This window comes from Pristiophorus japonicus, chromosome 11 (genome assembly GCF_044704955.1).
Source record: "Pristiophorus japonicus isolate sPriJap1 chromosome 11, sPriJap1.hap1, whole genome shotgun sequence".
Lineage (NCBI taxonomy): Eukaryota > Metazoa > Chordata > Chondrichthyes > Pristiophoridae > Pristiophorus > Pristiophorus japonicus.
In genome coordinates this window covers 214,335,430-214,353,216 of record NC_091987.1, presented here as the reverse complement: position 1 = coordinate 214,353,216, position 17,787 = coordinate 214,335,430, and the positions used below count along the sequence as shown (strand labels likewise).

Sequence of the window (17,787 nt, the reverse complement as noted above, 5' to 3'; positions counted from 1 at the left end):
GTCTCCTCTCTCTTTGATCCACCATGGACCGATCTTCCTCTGCCACGTAGTTGTTAGCAGGTTTTGCAGAGTTTGCAGCTCGTCTGCAAGCTCGTTGGAGGTGCCCCATTGTTCCACAGCTTTTGCAAACATAACCTTTGAAGCGGCATGAATAGGCTGAATGGAAGCCTCCACAACACCAACAAGGTGTGAATTGCCTTACATTCATCCTTTGTTGCGGACTCTGAGTCATCTGGGTCACCTGAGGCCTGCTGGCAGTTGCAGACTCGTGGTTTCTGCCCTGTACATTTCTGCTCTCAAACACAGTTCCAGTTAATTTATGAACATTGCTAGCACTTGTATGCTGAGAGATTTGTTTGGTGTTATCACTGGGGGACATAAATGCCTGTGCTATCTCAATGGCCTTACTGAGAGTCGGTGTCTCTACAGTCAAAAGTTTTCATAGGATGGTCTCGTGGCCAATGGCCAGTACAAAAAAGTCTCTGAGCATTTGCTCCAGGTAGCCATCAAACTCACATTGTCCTGCAAGTCGCCTTAGCTCGGCTGGGATCCCTTGGGACTTCAGGGGATGCGCTCCCTGGTGGCGGAACATGGGAATGCATGCGTTACAGATACACCACAGAGATGTTTCAAGAACGAGAACTCGGTGTGCATTGGGGAGTCTGCTTTATTTACCTGGTTTTACCGCTTAAAACTGGCTGGTATGCGCGATTACTGAGTTTGACACACTCCCGGAACACGATTCTGACGATGCCATCTGAAATGTATTTGCTTCATGGGTTCTTTGCTTAAGAATTCATAGCAACACATTGCTATTAAAAACTAGTTGGTTTATTAACAAAGGTTTAACAATCACACTACATTGCCAGTTCATCCACCAGGCTCACAACTGCATACCTCATCATGGATGACCTCGACCCAAGTGGCTGGGGTTTTATTGAGTCTTGTGAACATCACATGACTGGCTAAACCAATCGCAGTGCAACAGCTCCACAAACCTGTGAGCAGACAGGTGCATATATTACAGCGCTAACTACAAAAGCCTTTCTTTGTCATACACCATCGGAATCTTGACGGTGACCTCTGATCTCTAGTCTTCTCTTGTTGATAGGTTTCAATAGGCGGAGGCTCGTGTGGAGCATTAACATCGGCATTGACCAGTTGGGCTGAATGGCCTTTTCCTGTGATATGCATTCAATGTAGTTCTTTGTATTCTGTGGTTTCCATTGCCCAACTCAGCTCATCCGCTGCTGAAGCCCTCATCCGTGCTTTTGTTACTTCTAGACTTGACTATCCCAATGCACTCCTGGCTGGCCTCCCACATTCTACCCTATGTAAATTAGAGGTGATCCAAAAAATCTGCTGCCCCGTGTCCTAACTCGCACCAAGTCCCGCTCACCCATCACTCCCCTGTGCTCGCTGACCCGTGTCCTAACTCGCATCAAGTCCCGCTCACCCATCACCCCCTGTGCTCGCTTCCCCGTGTTCTAACTCGCACCGAGTCCCGCTCACCCATCACCCCCTGTGCTCACTGCCCCGTGTCCTAACTCGCACCGAGTCCCGCTCACCCATCACCCCCTGTGCTCACTACCCTGTGTGCTAACTCGCACCAAGTCCTGCTTACCCATCACCCCCTGTGCTCACTGTCCTGTGTCCTAACTTGCACCAAGTCCCGCTCACCCATCACCCCCTGTGCTCGCTGCCCCGTGTTCTAACTCACACCAAGTCCCGCTCACCCATCACCCCCTGTGCTCGCTGACCTACATTGGCTCCTGGTTAAGCAACGCCTCAATTTCAAAATTCTCATCCTTGTTTACAAATCCCTCCATGTCCTCGCCCCTCCCTATCTCTGTAACCACTTCCAACTCCACAACCCCTCGAAGTCTCTGCATTCCTACAATTCTGCCCTCTTGAGCATCCCCGACTTTAATCGTTCCACCATCGGCGGCTGTGCCTTCAGCTGTTTAGGCCCCAAGCTCTGGAATTCCCTCCCTAAACCTCTCTGCCTCTCTCTCCTTTAAGACGCTGCTTAAAACCTACCTCTTTGACCAAGCTTTTGATCACCTGCCCTTATATCTCCTTATTTGGCTCGGTGTCAAATTCTGTCTGATAATCGCTACTGTGAAGCGCCATGGGACATTTTACTATGTTAAAGGCGCTATATAAATGGCAGTTGTTATTGTTGTTGTTCGTGCCCCCATACTGTACTACGTTGCATTTGCTTATATTGTTTTTTCTTCAACTTTCTCCCGTCTTGTTCCCAAGGCACTGACTTTTGCTGGGCAGTAGTCCCAGAGGTATTGTCAGCTCTCCCCCTCCTCTGTATCTCAACTACGTCACCATTTATCATGTGAGTGTACGCAGGCAGCTTGGGGTGAATCAGTGCAGGAACTGATTGCTACCTTTACGCTCAGGTTTCAGCATGAGTTGTTGGACAGGATTCCGGAGTAAGGACACCTGGATGATTACCACTCCTTAAAACCTACCTCTTTGACCAAGCTTTTGGTCACCTGCCCTAATATTTCCATAGATTTACAATCCCCAGAGAAGAAATTCCTCCTCATCTCCGTTCCAAATGGGCAGCCCCCCGGGGCCGTTGGCAAACTGTGCAGCACTCTCTACCCACGCCCCCCCTTCAATCACTGCCCTAGAAATAGGAGCAGGAGTCGGCCATTCGGCCCCTCGAGCCTGCTCCGCCATTCAATAAGATCACGGCTGATCTGATCTTGGGCTCAGCTCCACTTCCCCGCCCACTCCCCATAACCCCACACTCCCTTACCGTTCAAAAATCTGTCTATCGCCACCTTATATATATATTCAATGACCCAGCCTCCACAGCTCTCTGGGGCAGAAAACTCCACAGATTTACAACCCGCAGAGAAGATAATTCCTCCTCATCTCAGTTCCAAACGGGCGGCCCCCCATTCTGAGACCATGGCCCCTAATTTCAGCCTGCCCTATGTGTGGAAACATCCCCTCTGCATCCACGTTGTCCAGTCCCCTCACTCGAAGTGCTGTGACATCTCAAGGACTGGGACCTGGACTCCCATCATGGCTCAGTTTTACACTGGGCAGGACAATTCTAGGTCCCCTTACACAGGGACTGTTTTATATAAAGCATGTTCATATATGGCTGGATAAAATGGGCTCATTGTACAACCGAGTCTTTGAAATGATTTTGTACAACAGTGGTTCCCTCTTGTCTTCTGCTGCGAGCTTCAGGGTAACTCAGCTCAGTGTCTCATGCCAACCAACCATTTGGGTCTCCCAACGGAACAGTGAAAGTAATATCAGTGCCATTGTGTGCAGCACTCAAAGGCCCCTTTCACTGTAAATCCGCCGGTGCGAGGGTTCTGGGTGTGCTCAGGACTGGCAAGCCGCGAGCGGTCCGGGTGATGTTCGCAGCCAAGAGGAGTGAGGAGGAGGAGGAGGCAGTTGGCCCCGTGATTGACGTATTGATCACAAATTGAACCCGGATTGTCGGGCAGGGAGCCTGTGCGGGATACAAGCCGCTATTTATTTGTACGTGTTGTGAACAAGAGTGCCTCTATCACAGGGCACACTGTCACTTTATCTGTTGACGGTCTCGCGTAGACTCGCAAACAAGGAAATTGCCTTTGGTAAACACAGCTGCATGTCAGTGGCGGTTGCTGTTGAAACAACACAGTTAGTGTGAGCAAATGCGAATTGACTTAGTCGGAAGCCTGATTTGGAAGGAGCTTGGCAGGGCCACCTTCACCTGCTGTGCTCAACCACGTTGTGGCTGATAGTGTTTAGAATTCCCAAATGTGACTGAACGGGGCATTGTTGGTTATCAAACAAAATTAGACAACATTTGAGGTTACAAGGACACCCTCAAAGCCTCCCTGATAAAGTGCAACATCCCCACCGACACCTGGGAGTCCCTGGCCAAAGACCGCCCTAAGTGGAGGAAGTGCATCCGGGAGGGCGCTGAGCACCTCGAGTCTCGTCGCCGAGAGCATGCAGAAATCAAGCGCAGGCAGCGGAAGGAGTGTGCGGCAAACCAGACTCCCCATCCTCCCTTTCCCTCAACCACTGTCTGTCACACCTGTGACACAGACTGTAATTCCCGTATTGGGCTGTTCAGTCACCTAAGGACTCATTTTTAGAGTGGAAGCAAGTCTTCCTCGATTCCGAGGGACTGCATATGATGATGATGATGGTGACACATGAGGAGGCATTAGGGCAGGTGATCAAAAACTCAGTCAAAGAATTCGGTTTTAAGGAGCATCTTAAAGAAGGAGAGAGAGTTGTGGAGAGGCGGAGAGGTTTAGGGAGGGAGTTCCAGAGCTTGGGGCCCAGGGTGCAGAAGGCACGGCCACCGATGGTAGAGCGATTAAAATGCGCAAGAGGGCAGAATTGTAGGAGCGCAGAGATTTCGGGGTTGTAGGGCTGAAGGAGGTTACAGAGATAGGGAGCGGTGAGGCCGTGGAGGGTTTTGAAAACAAGGATGAGAATTTTAAAATCGTGGCATGTATAAATCACTAGTTAGCCCTCAGCTCGAGTGTTGTGTCCAATTCTGGACACTACACTTTTTGGAAGGATGTCGAGACCATTTGTGAAGGTGCAGAGGCGATCACTAGAATGATACTCGGGATGAGGGAATTTCAGTTATTTGCAGAGACTGGAGAAGCTGGGGTTGAGCTGAGAGTAGAAAAGGTTAAGAGGGGATTTAATAGAGGCATGTAAAATAATAAGGGGCTCTGATAAAAAAGAAACTTGCATTTATATAGCGCCTTTCACGACCACCGGACGTCTCAAAGCGCTTTACAGCCAATGAAATACTTTTGAAGTGTAGTCACTGTTGTAATGTGCAGTAAATAAGGAAACATAGAAACATAGAAAATAGGTGCAGGAGTAGGCCAATCGGCCCTTCTAGCCTGCACCGCCATTCAATGAGTTCATGGCTGAACATTCAACTTCAGTACCCCATTCCTGCTTTCTCGCCATACCCCTTGATCCCCCTAGTAGTAAGGACCTCATCTAACTCCTTTTTGAATATATTTAGTGAATTGGCCTCAACAACTTTCTGTGGTAGAGAATTCCACAGGTTCACCACTCTCTGGGTGAAGAAATTCCTCCGCATCTCGGTCCTAAATGGCTTACCCCTTATCCTTAGACTGTGACCTCTGGTTCTGGACTTCCCCAACATTGGGAACATTCTTCCTGCATCTAACATGTCTAACCCCGTCAGAATTTTAAATGTTTCTATGAGGTTCCCTCTCCTTCTTCTGAACTCCAGTGAATACAAGCCCAGTTGATCCAATCTTTCTTGATAGGTCAGTCCCGCCATCCCGGGAATCAGTCTGGTGAACCTTCGCTGCACTCCCTCAATAGCAAAAATGTCCTTCCTCAGGTTAGGAGACCAAAACTGTACACAATACTCCAGGATGACTTGCTTCCACTCTAAATATGAGTTCTCAGATGACTGTACAGTCCAATGTGGGACTTATAGTCTCTGTCACAGGTGGGGCAGACAGCGGTTGAAGGAAAGGGTGGGTGGGGAGTCTGAAAGAAAGAAAGGAAGGAAGGAAGGAAGGAAGGAAGAAAGAAAGAAAGAAAGTATTGAAAAACTGTTTCCAGTGGCAGGAGGATTGGTAACCAGAAACCACAGATTTAAGAAAATTGGCAAAAGAACCAGAGGTGGAGATGAGGAGAATGTTTTAACGCAGCGAGTTGTCGTGATCCTGAAAGGGGGCAGATTCAAATAGTCACTTTCAAAAGGAAATTGGATAAATATTTGAAACACAAAAAATAATTGCAGGGCTGTGAGGAAAGAGCAGGGGGGCGGGAGTGGGACCGATTGGCTCGCACTTTCAGTGAGCCGGCACAGGAACGATGGGCCGAATGGTCTCCTTCTGTGCCGTATCATTCTACCGAGACGATACACAAAAAGACTGAGCACTTGGGGGTGAGGTGCAGGATGGTGATCGGTGCCTGGCGAGGAGTTAATGCGTTCAGAAAAGTAAAACATTGGCAGGATGAAGGTGGGGTGGGGGGAGAATTAAAAAGGTGTGATTATAATCCAGATGTGAGAAGCTGATAGAGACATCCACAACTGGTTTAGTTTATCCCACACTCTAACCCCTGGGGATTTGGCCAAACTAGGTGATGCACCAGCTTTTTTTAAAATAAAAACCACAGACAGACAGACAGACAGACACAGAGTGCTTTAAATGCTGCCCATGAAAGATTGCTCATGCAAACACTTCTATGGAAACAGCTTGCTTCCTGCCCGCTCTGCGTGCACGCAGACATGCAGTTGATGTCTCAGCCTGCTTCTTTGGTGGTTGAGGGGAGGGCTGGGAAGGCGGGGAAGGGAGAATCATTCGCTGGTGATATCACTCCAGGGGTGATCTGCCTCCTGCTGTTTAAGTAGGAGATGGGTCGGCCTCTCGCTCGGCACGACCTCTCTGCCTTGCGGTGCCTGCCTGCCTGCCTGGTGCGGAGCTGTGTTCGTCGGGCGAGACAGTGACTCAGATCACTGGAATTAAATGGCTACAGTACTTTGGTGACCCCCCACCCCTTCCCACAAGAAGTGGAGGGAGAGCCCATTCCCTCTCCTCACAGAGCAGGACGGAGGAAAGTCACAGGAATGAAGTAAGTGAAAAGGCTGCCGGCGTGTATTTTTAAACCCAGACTGTCATTCTTCGATGCTGCCCGGGGAGTAGGTTTTGTTTTTATCAACTTGAGAGAACTGTGTGCTCGGGAGACAGGAATTTATACGGCAGATACTATTTTGCTTGCTTGCTGGCGACTGACTTCAGGTTACAGGATGGTCGTGACACTCAAGAGAGTGTTCCCTGGACTTTGAAAGAATTACTAAAGGACTGAGTAACGAGAGTGAGGAGGTTTTCAGCGCGTCGGTCCTGGTCGGTCACACCTATTCTTTGATCTTTGTCAAACTCTGTCTGCTGTTTTGTATTATCAGTAATTTCACGGGATTTAATCAGTGCTGTTCCAATCTGGGCCCAATCCACTGGGGTTTATCAAACCCAAAATGGAACTAAATCGGCGCAAAGCTAATAATTGTGATTTTAATTCTAGTTCCCAGCTGATCAGCTGAAATTTAAAGAGATTTTGGCTTTGAAAAGAAAGACTTGCAATTATATAGCGCCTTTCACAACCACAGGACATCCCAAAGCGCTTTACAGCCAATTAAATACTTTTGGAGTGTAGCCACTGTTGTAATATAGGAAACGCACCAGCCAATTTGCGCACAGCAAGCTCCCACAAACAGCAATGTGATAACGACCAGATAATCTGTTTTTAGTGATGTTGATTGTGGGATAAATATTGGCCCCAAGACACCGGCGATAACTCCCCTGCTCTTCTTCAAAATAGTGCCATGGGATCTTTTACATCCAGCCGAGAGAGCAGATGGGGGTCTCGGTTTAACGTCTCATCCGAAAGATGGTACCTGCAATAAGGGATAAATATTGGCCGGGACACCGGGGGGGAATTCCCCTGCAGCTTATGATAGACATGCATAGCCTGATGGATGGAAATATTTATCGCAATCAGACGGCATTCTGTCGCTAATACTTCTCAACAACAGAAGATGTAGAAACTATTTTTGTCATTTTTGTCGCTGAGGGAAATCAGTTGATTTTGTGAAGCCATCCTCTCAGTTCAATGTCTTACCCCCGAGAATGTGAGTTTCTAACTTGTCGAAGCGTCTAAAATATTAACCAGCCCGGCCTGGTTAAAGACATTTCTGAATATTTGATTTGAAAATAAAGCAGGGTCGATAAGTATATGATGATCAATACAAACTGCTGAAAAATTAATATTAGATCAGAATGAACTTCACTCAAAGGGTGAGAATTGTCTGGAATATATTGAAGGGCAGGTGGTGAACACACAGACTTCAAGGGATCGAACAACTTTGGAAGCTGGACTGGGTGATGTGGGTACTGGAGGGGTGGGCTTCGAGGGGAGAGTTAGGGGACTGGAGGGGTGGGCTTCGATGGGAGAGTTCGGGTACTGGAGGGATGGACTTCGATGGGAGAGTTCGGGTACTGGAGGGGTGGGCTTCGAGGGGAGAGTTAGGGTACTGGAGGGATGGGCTTCGATGGGGGAGTTCGGGTATTGGAGGGGTGGGCTTCGATGGGGGAGTTAGGGGACTGGAGGGGTGGGCTTCGATGGGAGAGTTCGGGTACTGGAGGGATGGGCTTCGATGGGGGAGTTAGGGGACTGGAGGGGTGGGCTTCGAGGGGAGAGTTAGGGTACTGGAGGGGTGGGCTTCGATGGGGGAGTTAGGGGACTGGAGGGGTGGGCTTCGAGGAGAGAGTTAGGGGACTGCAGGGGTGAGCTTCGATGGGAGAGTTAGGGTACTGGAGGGATGGACTTCGAGGGGAGAGTTAGGGTACTGGAGGGGTGGGCTTCGATGGGAGAGTTAGGGTACTGGAGGGGTGGGCTTCGATGGGAGAGTTCGGGTACTGGAGGGGTGGGCTTCGATGGGAGAGTTAGGGTACTGGAGGGGTGGGCTTCGATGGGAGAGTTCGGGTACTGGAGGGATGGACTTCGAGGGGAGAGTTAGGGTACTGGAGGGATAGGCTTCGAAGGGAGAGTTAGGGTACTGGAGGGGTGGGCTTCGATGGGGGAGTTAGGGTACTGGAGGGATGGGCTTTGATGGGGGAGTTAGGGTACTGGAGGGATGGACTTCGAGGGGAGAGTTAGGGTACTGGAGGGGTGGGCTTCGATGGGAGAGTTAGGGTACTGGAGGGGTGGGCTTCGATGGGGGAGTTAGGGTACTGGAGGGATGGGCTTTGATGGGGGAGTTAGGGTACTGGAGGGATGGACTTCGAAGGGAGAGTTAGGGTACTGGAGGGATGGGCTTCGATGGGGGAGTTAGGGTACTGGAGGGATGGGCTTTGATGGGAGAGTTAGGGTATTGGAGGGATGGGCTTTGATGGACCACTATATCTTCTTCATCACTTCGCCTAGTTCCACCTCTGTAATATCGCCCGTCTCTGCACCTGCCTCAGAGCATCTGCTGCTGAAACCATCCAGACCTGACTATTCCAATTCTCTCCTGGCCGGCCTCCCATCTCCCACCATCCGTAACCTTCAGCTCATCCAAAACTCTGCTGCCAATGTCCTAACTTACACCGTCCCGTTCACCCATCACTCCTGTCCTCGCTGATCTACATTGGTTTCCGGTCCAGCAACATCTTGAATTTAAAATCCTCATCCTTGTTTTCAAATCTTTCCGTGGCCTCGCCCCTCCCTATCTCTGTACCTCCTCCAGCCTTACAACGCTCCGAGATCTCTGCACCCCTCTGGCCTCTTGTGCATCCTCAATTGTCATCGTCCCATCTTTGGTGGCCGTGCCTTCAGCTGCCTGGGCCCCAATCTCTAGGATTCTTTCTCAAACCTCTCCACCTCTCATCCTTTTAAGACGTTCCTTAAAGCCTACCTCTTTGACCCAGGTTTTGGTCATCTATCCTAATATCTCTTTACGTGTCTCGGTGTCAATCTTTTTGGTTATGCTGCCTGTGAAGTGCATTGGGACATTTTACTACGTTAAAGGCGTTCTATGAATGCAGGTTGGTGTTGTTGCTGGCAGAGCCCCATGGACCATTGGGTGTGTGCCCAACCTATCCACTCCAGGCCAGGCCGATGAGACAAAAGGCAAAACAGACACCAAACCAGACGAGACCCAGCCAGGAAATAAAACCACATAAAATTCAAAATTAAACAAAAATAACCTGTGGTAACAAACAGGGTTATAATCTTTCGCACTGAAAACTCGGCAACCCCAGACATATTGCAGAGAGGAGCAGTCTGGGGCCCCTGCACACCCTCCAGACCGGTAACGGTGTGTACCTGACAGAGAGAGAGAGAGAGCAAAGGAAAAACCCAACAAACCCATTATCACAAGAAAAACAAATAACAAGTTGTGGCCGCAGAGTGAAGCCATGACACAGCCCATTGCTCTCTTTTTTGTCTGTTTACCAGATGGCGATTCCCCTTTAACTCCTAAAGGGTTCTTACCCCCCCCCCCCCCCCCCCCACACACTCCCGGTCCCACCGACCCCCACTGCAAACGCACCGACTCTTACGGAGCTTCTTTTCTGCAGGACCCAAGGGCCACCTTAGCCACGTGGCCCCACTTTGTGTGTGAACCACACATGGAGCACCGTGAGCAGTTCTGGACAGCACACCTTCTATTGGCCTTGTAAAAGGAGTGAGGCACAGGTTCACCAGACTGACACCACGGACTTCAAGGGTTAAATTACAAGGAGGGATTACGCAAATTAGGGCTGTATTTCCTGGAGTTTAAGGGATGATCTGATCAAAGTTTTCAAGCTATTAAAGGGAACAGATAGGATAGATAGAGAAACGTTATTTCTGCTGGTTGGGGAGTCCAGGAAAGAAAGACTTGCATTTATATAGCGCCTTTCATGACCACCTGATGTCTTAAAGCGCTTTGCAGCCAATGAAGTACTTTTGGATTGTAGCCACTGTTGTAATGTAAGACAAGCTGCAGCCAATGAGTGCGCAGCAAGCAACCTTGCTCTTTTTTGAATAGTGCCGTGGGATTTTTTTTTATACATCCACCTGGTTTAACGTCTCATCCGAAAGATGGGACCTCGACAGTGCAGTGCTCCCTCAGTACTGCCCCTCCGACAGTGCGGCACTCCCTCAGTACTGCCCCTCCAACAGTGCGGCGCTCCCTCAGTACTGCCCTTCCGACAGTGCGGCGCTCCCTCAGTACAGCCCCTCCGACAGTGCAGCGCTCCCTCAGTACTGCCCCTCCGACAGTGCAGCACTCCCTCAGTACCGCCCCTCCGACAGTGCGGCGCTCCCTCAGTACTGTCTCTGTGACAGTGCGGCACTCCCTCAGTACCGTCCCTCCGACAGTGCAGCGCTCCCTCAGTACCGCCCCTCCGACAGTGCGGCGCTCCCTCAGCACTGCCCTTCCAACAGTGCAGCGCTCCCTCAGCACTGCCCCTCTGACAGTGCAGCGCTCCCTCAGCACTGCCCCTCTGACAGTGCAGCGCTCCCTCAGCACTGCACTGGAGTGTCAGCCTAGATTTATGTGCTCAAGTCCCTGCAGTGGGGTTTGAACCCACAACTTTCTGACTCAGAGGTGAGAGTGCTCACACATAACTGTAACTGGGCCCACTCCTGTCCTCACCCAACATTCAGCCCTCAACCAACATCATTGAAAACAGATGATTTGGTTGCTGTTTGCGGGAGCTTGTTGTGTGCCAATTGGTTGCAACGTTTGCTGCCAGCCAAACCAACTGCAATGTATTTGCTTCATGGGTTCTTTGCTTAAGAATTGATAGCAACACATTGCAATTAAGAACTAGTTGGTTAATTAACAAAGCTTTAACAATCACACTACACATTACTAGTTCATCCACTCGGCTCACAATTGCATGCCTTATCGTGGATGACCTAGACCCAAGTGTCTGGGGTTTTATTGAGTCTTGTGAACATCACGTGACTGGCTAAGCCACTCACAATGCAACAGCTCTATAACTATTTTGTTGTGAACAAAATAAAACATGAAATCAACAGCTCTACAACTCTTTTGTTGATCAACAGCTCTACAACTCTTTTTGGTTGGAAACAAAATAAACATTAAATCAAGTGCCCCCCGATCTGGGGGACACTCCAAACACTTTTCAACTACCCTTTTTAAAAAAAAATGTTTTTTTTTTGGTGTTTTTTTTGGGCCCTAAAACCGTAAATTTACAAGTGCCCCCTATAAAAAGGGAGGGGTCAACAGCTCTACAACTCTTTTGGAGTAAACAATAAACATTAAATCTTAAACATTAAATCGTGCCCCCTGATCTGGGGTCAACAGCTCTACAAACCTATGAGCATACTCACAGGTGCACACGTTACACCGACGTTGGATATCGCCGCAAAGATTGGGAATTCTGTCTGGGAACCTGGATGGCTTGGAAGGTCGGAGTTAAAGGGACTCCACCACCTGATGGCCATCCACAAGTTACACAGGGTTATTCTTTAACAGTTAATTTTGCATTTAATAGTGGTTTAGATGAGAGTTTCCTTGTAGCAGAGGATTACATTTCTGCCTGGTGACTGATCCATCCACTTAGTGTTGCACTGTGGGCTGCACTGACGGAGTACAGAGCAGACAGCAATATCAATCCAGCACAGCTAATCTCATTCATTTTTATTGAATAAGACAATAACTGTAAGCATTTCCAGATTATGAGCAGAGTGCAGATTAAAAGGGCCTGGAGATTTTAGAAAATCCTATCTCTCTTACTGGATTGCTTCAGTATGAGTCAGCGAGCTAAAATATTATTAAATATCAGAGTACATCATGTGATTTGCTGGGAATCAAACACCAACAACTTACAATAACAACAACTTGTATTTATATAGCGCCTTTAACGTAGCAAAATATCCCAAGGCGCTTCACAGGAGTAATTTGAGATTTCTTTTATGTTCGACACTGAGCTGCAATAAGGAGAAATTCGCGCAGCTTGGTCAAAGAGTCGGTTTTAAGGAGCGGTAGAGAGGCGGAGAGGTTTAGGGAGGGAGTTCCAGAGCTTGGGGCCCAGGCATCAGAAGGCACGGCCACCGATGGTGGAGCGATTATAATCAGGGATGCTCAAGATGGCAGAATTGGAGGAGCGCAGACATCTCGGGGGGGCGTTGTGGGGCTGGAGGAGATTACAGAGATAGGGAGGGGCGAGGGCCATGGTGGGATCTGAAAATGAGGATGAGAATTTTGAAATCGAACTTGAGAACACCTCCACTTTTCTCTTGCCCCTCCTCCAGACCGAGTGATAGAGTGAGACAAGGATATCGTGAAGCTACCATTTCAGTGCCAGTACAATGAATGCTTGTGTGCTCCTGTGGTGAACAAAACAAGGTACTGAGAGTACTATTGTCTGTTAATGTTTGTGGCTTTCTTTGGGCCAAGGAGGAGTAATTTTTGACCAACTTTTACTCAATGTTACAATGGGTTGCCACAGCGGTTATTGTTCCAACATGAATAATGTTGTCACTAGCTGTCAGCCGTGGTTCGATGTCTTTGAGTCAGGAAGTTGTGGGTTCAGGTCCCAGTCCTGGCACTTGAGTAGATTTATAAATCTAGTCTGACACTCCCAGTGCAGTACTGAGGGACATGTTTATCGGGCGAGACGTTAAACCGAGGCCCCGTCTGCTCTCTCAGGTGAATGTAAAAGATCCCACGTCACAATTCGCAGAAGAACAGGGGCGTTTTCCCCAGTGTCATGGGCCAATATTTATCCCTCAACCAAAAACAGATTATCTGGTCATTACCACATTTTTGTTTACCGTGCCCAAATTGGCTGCCGTGTTTCCTGCATTTCAACAGTTCAAAAAAGTACTTCATTGGCTGTAAAGCACTTTGGGACATCCTGAGGTTGTGAAAGGCGCTATATAAATGCAAGTCTTTCTTTCCTTACGTTAGGAGCTACCCTGGCCAACATTGTCCTCTCAACCAATATCATAAAAAAATATTAACTGGTTGTTCAGCTGACTGCCGCATGTGGGATCGTACTGTGCACAAGGTGGCTGCTTCACTTGGTCGCCTAACGGTCGTCACACATCAGGGTGAATCATTTTCCGTCGAGTGCTTTGAGGTGTTACGGAGAGATGATTAAATACGCTGTATGAACAGACGGTTCTTTGATGTGCAATGGTGGGTGTGTAAACCGTTGTATTGGGTTCACGTTACCTTTGGAAAAGGCCCAGTTACAAATTTGGGTTGTCTCTAAGGTGTGTGGCCGCGCATCGATCCGGAGATCCCACGCACCGATCCGGAGAACCCACGTATCGATCTGGAGATCCCACGCATCGATCCAGAGATCCCACGCACCGATCCAGAGATCCCACGTATCGATCCGGAGATCCCACGCACCGATCCGGAGATCCCACGCACCGATCCGGAGATCCCACGCACCGATCCGGAGATCCCACGCATCGATCCTGAGATCCCACGTATCGATCCTGAGATCCCACGCATCGAACCAGAGATCCCACGCACCGATCCGGAGATCCCACGCACCGATCCGGAGATCCCACGCACCGATCCGGAGATCCCACGCACCGATCCGGAGATCGCACGCACCGATCCGGAGATCGCACGCACCGATCCGGAGATCCCACGCACCGATCCGGAGATCCCACGCACCGATCCGGAGATCCCACGCACCGATCCGGAGATCCCACGCACCGATCCGGAGATCCCACGTATCGATCCGGAGATCCCACGTATCGATCCGGAGATCGCACGCACCGATCCGGAGATCCCACGTATCGATCTCGCACGCATCGATCCGGAGATCCTGCGTATCGATCTCGCACGCACCGATCCGGAGATCGCACGCACCGATCCGGAGATCCCACGTATCGATCTCGCACGCATCGATCCGGAGATCCCGCGTATCGATCCGGAGATCCCACGCATCGATCCGGAGATCCCGCGTATCGATCCGGAGATCGCACGTATCGATCTCGCACGCATCGATCCGGAGATCGCACGGATCGATCCGGAGATCCCACGTATCGATCTCGCACGCATCGATCCGGAGATCCCGCGTATCGATCCGGAGATCCCACGCATCGATCCGGAGATCCCGCGTATCGATCCGGAGATCGCACGTATCGATCTCGCACGCACCGATCCGGAGATCGCACGCACCGATCCGGAGATCCCACGTATCGATCTCGCACGCATCGATCCGGAGATCCCGCGTATCGATCCGGAGATCCCACGCATCGATCCGGAGATCGCACGCATCGATCCGGAGATCGCACGCACCGATCCGGAGATCCCACGTATCGATCTCGCACGCATCGATCCGGAGATCCCGCGTATCGATCCGGAGATCCCACGCATCGATCCGGAGATCCCGCGTATCGATCCGGAGATCGCACGTATCGATCTTGCACGCATCGATCCGGAGATCGCACGCACCGATCCGGAGATCCCACGCACCGATCCGGAGATCCCACGTATCGATCCGGAGATCCCACGTATCGATCCGGAGATCCCACACACCGATCCGGAGATCCCACGTATCGATCCGGAGATCCCACGTATGATCCCACGCACCGATCCGGAGATCCCACGCACCAATCCGGAGATCCCACGTATCGATCCGGAGATCCCACGTATCGATCCGGAGATCCCACGTATCGATCCGGAGATCGCACGCACCGATCCGGAGATCCCACGTATCGATCCGGAGATCCCACGTATCGATCCGGAGATCCCAAGTATCGATCCGGAGATCCCACGCACCGATCCGGAGATCCCACGTATCGATCCGGAGATCCCACGTATCGATCCGGAGATCCCACGTATCGATCTGGAGATCGCACGCATCGATCCGGAGATCCCACGTATCGATCTCGCACGCATCGATCCGGAGATCCCGCGTATCGATCCGGAGATCCCACGCATCGATCCGGAGATCCCGCATATCGATCCGGAGATCCCACGCATCGATCCGGAGATCCCGCGTATCGATCCGGAGATCCCACGCATCGATCCGGAGATCCCGCGTATCGATCCGGAGATCCCACGCATCGATCCGGAGATCCCGCGTATCGATCCGGAGATCGCACGTATCGATCTCGCACGGATCGATCCGGAGATCCCACGTATCGATCTCGCACGCATCGATCCGGAGATCCCGCGTATCGATCCGGAGATCCCACGCATCGATCCGGAGATCCCGCGTATCGATCCGGAGATCGCACGTATCGATCTCGCACGGATCGATCCGGAGATCCCACGTATCGATCTCGCACGCACCGATCCGGAGATCCCACGTATCGATCTCGCACGCATCGATCCGGAGATCGCACGGATCGATTCGGAGATCCCACACATCGATCCGGAGATCGCACGGATCGATCCGGAGATCGCACACATCGATCCGGAGATCCCACGCATCGTTCCGGAGATCGCACGGATCGATCCGGAGATCCCACGCATCGATCCGGAGATCCCACGCATCGATCCGGAGATCCCACGCACCGATCCGGAGATCGCACGCATCGATCCGGAGATCCCACGTATCGATCTCGCACGCATCGATCCGGAGATCCCGCGTATCGATCCGGAGATCCCACGCATCGATCCGGAGATCCCGCGTATCGATCCGGAGATCCCACGCATCGATCCGGAGATCCCGCGTATCGATCCGGAGATCCCACGCATCGATCCGGAGATCCCGCGTATCGATCCGGAGATCCCACGCATCGATCCGGAGATCCCGCGTATCGATCCGGAGATCGCACGTATCGATCTCGCACGGATCGATCCGGAGATCCCACGTATCGATCTCGCACGCATCGATCCGGAGATCCCGCGTATCGATCCGGAGATCCCACGCATCGATCCGGAGATCCCGCGTATCGATCCGGAGATCGCACGTATCGATCTCGCACGGATCGATCCGGAGATCCCACGTATCGATCTCGCACGCACCGATCCGGAGATCCCACGTATCGATCTCGCACGCATCGATCCGGAGATCGCACGGATCGATCCGGAGATCCCACACATCGATCCGGAGATCGCACGGATCGATCCGGAGATCGCACGCATCGATCCGGAGATGCCACGCATCGTTCCGGAGATCGCACGGATCGATCCGGAGATCCCACGCATCGATCCGGAGATCCCACGCATCGATCCGGAGATCCCACGCATCGATCCGGAGATCCCACGCACCGATCCGGAGATCCCACGCATCAATCCGGAGATCCCACGTATCGATCTCGCACGCATCGATCCGGAGATCGCACGGATCGATCCGGAGATCCCACGCATCGTCCGGAGATCCCACGCATCGATCCGGAGATCCCACGCATCGATCCGGAGATCCCACGCATCGATCCGGAGATCCCGCGTATCGATCCGGAGATCGCACGGATCGATCCGGAGATCGCACGGATCGATCCGGAGATCCCACGCATCGATCCGGAGATCGCACGCATCGATCCGGAGATCCCGCGTATCGATCCGGAGATCCCACGTCTCGATCTCGCACGCATCGATCCGGAGATCGCACGCATCGATCCGGAGATCGCACGGATCGATCCGGAGATCCCACGCATCGATCCAGAGATCCCACGCATCGATCCGGAGATCCCGCGTATCGATCCGGAGCTCCCACGTATCGATCTCGCACGCATCGATCCGGAGATCGCACGTATCGATCCGGAGATCGGACGCATCGATCCGGAGATCCCGCGTATCGATCCGGAGCTCCCACGTATCGATCTCGCACGCATCGATCCGGAGATCGCACGGATCGATCCGGAGATCCCACGCATCGATCCGGAGATCGCACGCATCGATCCGGAGATCCCACGCATCGATCCGGAGATCGCACGGATCGATCCGGAGATCCCACGCATCGATCCGGAGATCCCACGCATCGATCCGGAGATCGCACGGATCGATCCGGAGATCGCACGCATCGATCCGTAGATCCCACGCATCGATCCGGAGATCGCACGCATCGATCCGGAGATCCCGCGTATCGATCCGGAGATCCCACGTATCGATCTCGCACGCATCGATCCGGAGATCGGACGCATCGATCCGGAAATCCCACGCATCGATCCGGAGATCGCATGTATCGATCCGGAGATCCCGCGTATCGATCCGGAGATCCCACGTATCGATCCGGAGATCGCACGCATCGATCCGGAGATCCCACGTATCGATCCGGAGATCCCGTGCAGGCCGTTCAGCAGCTATTGCGGCTGAAACAGATGCCGCAT

General features: G+C 51.5%; 1 protein-coding gene across 16 annotated transcripts in view; it reads left to right on the top strand.

Annotated features, from left to right (window-relative positions):
• The window catches only part of phldb1b (pleckstrin homology-like domain, family B, member 1b), a 475,105-nt gene that overhangs the window by 303,975 nt on the left and 153,343 nt on the right, over nt 1-17,787 (top strand). Inside the window, exon 1 of one of the 16 annotated variants that reach the window (XM_070894530.1) lies at nt 6,367-6,621. The exons of 14 other annotated variants lie outside the window; for them this stretch is intronic. The gene's annotated coding sequence lies outside the window, so the exon portion shown is untranslated. Of the gene's footprint in view, nt 1-6,366; nt 6,622-12,802; nt 12,890-17,787 lie in introns of those variants that run through there. One more of the 16 variants, XM_070894531.1, reaches the window with a different exon arrangement.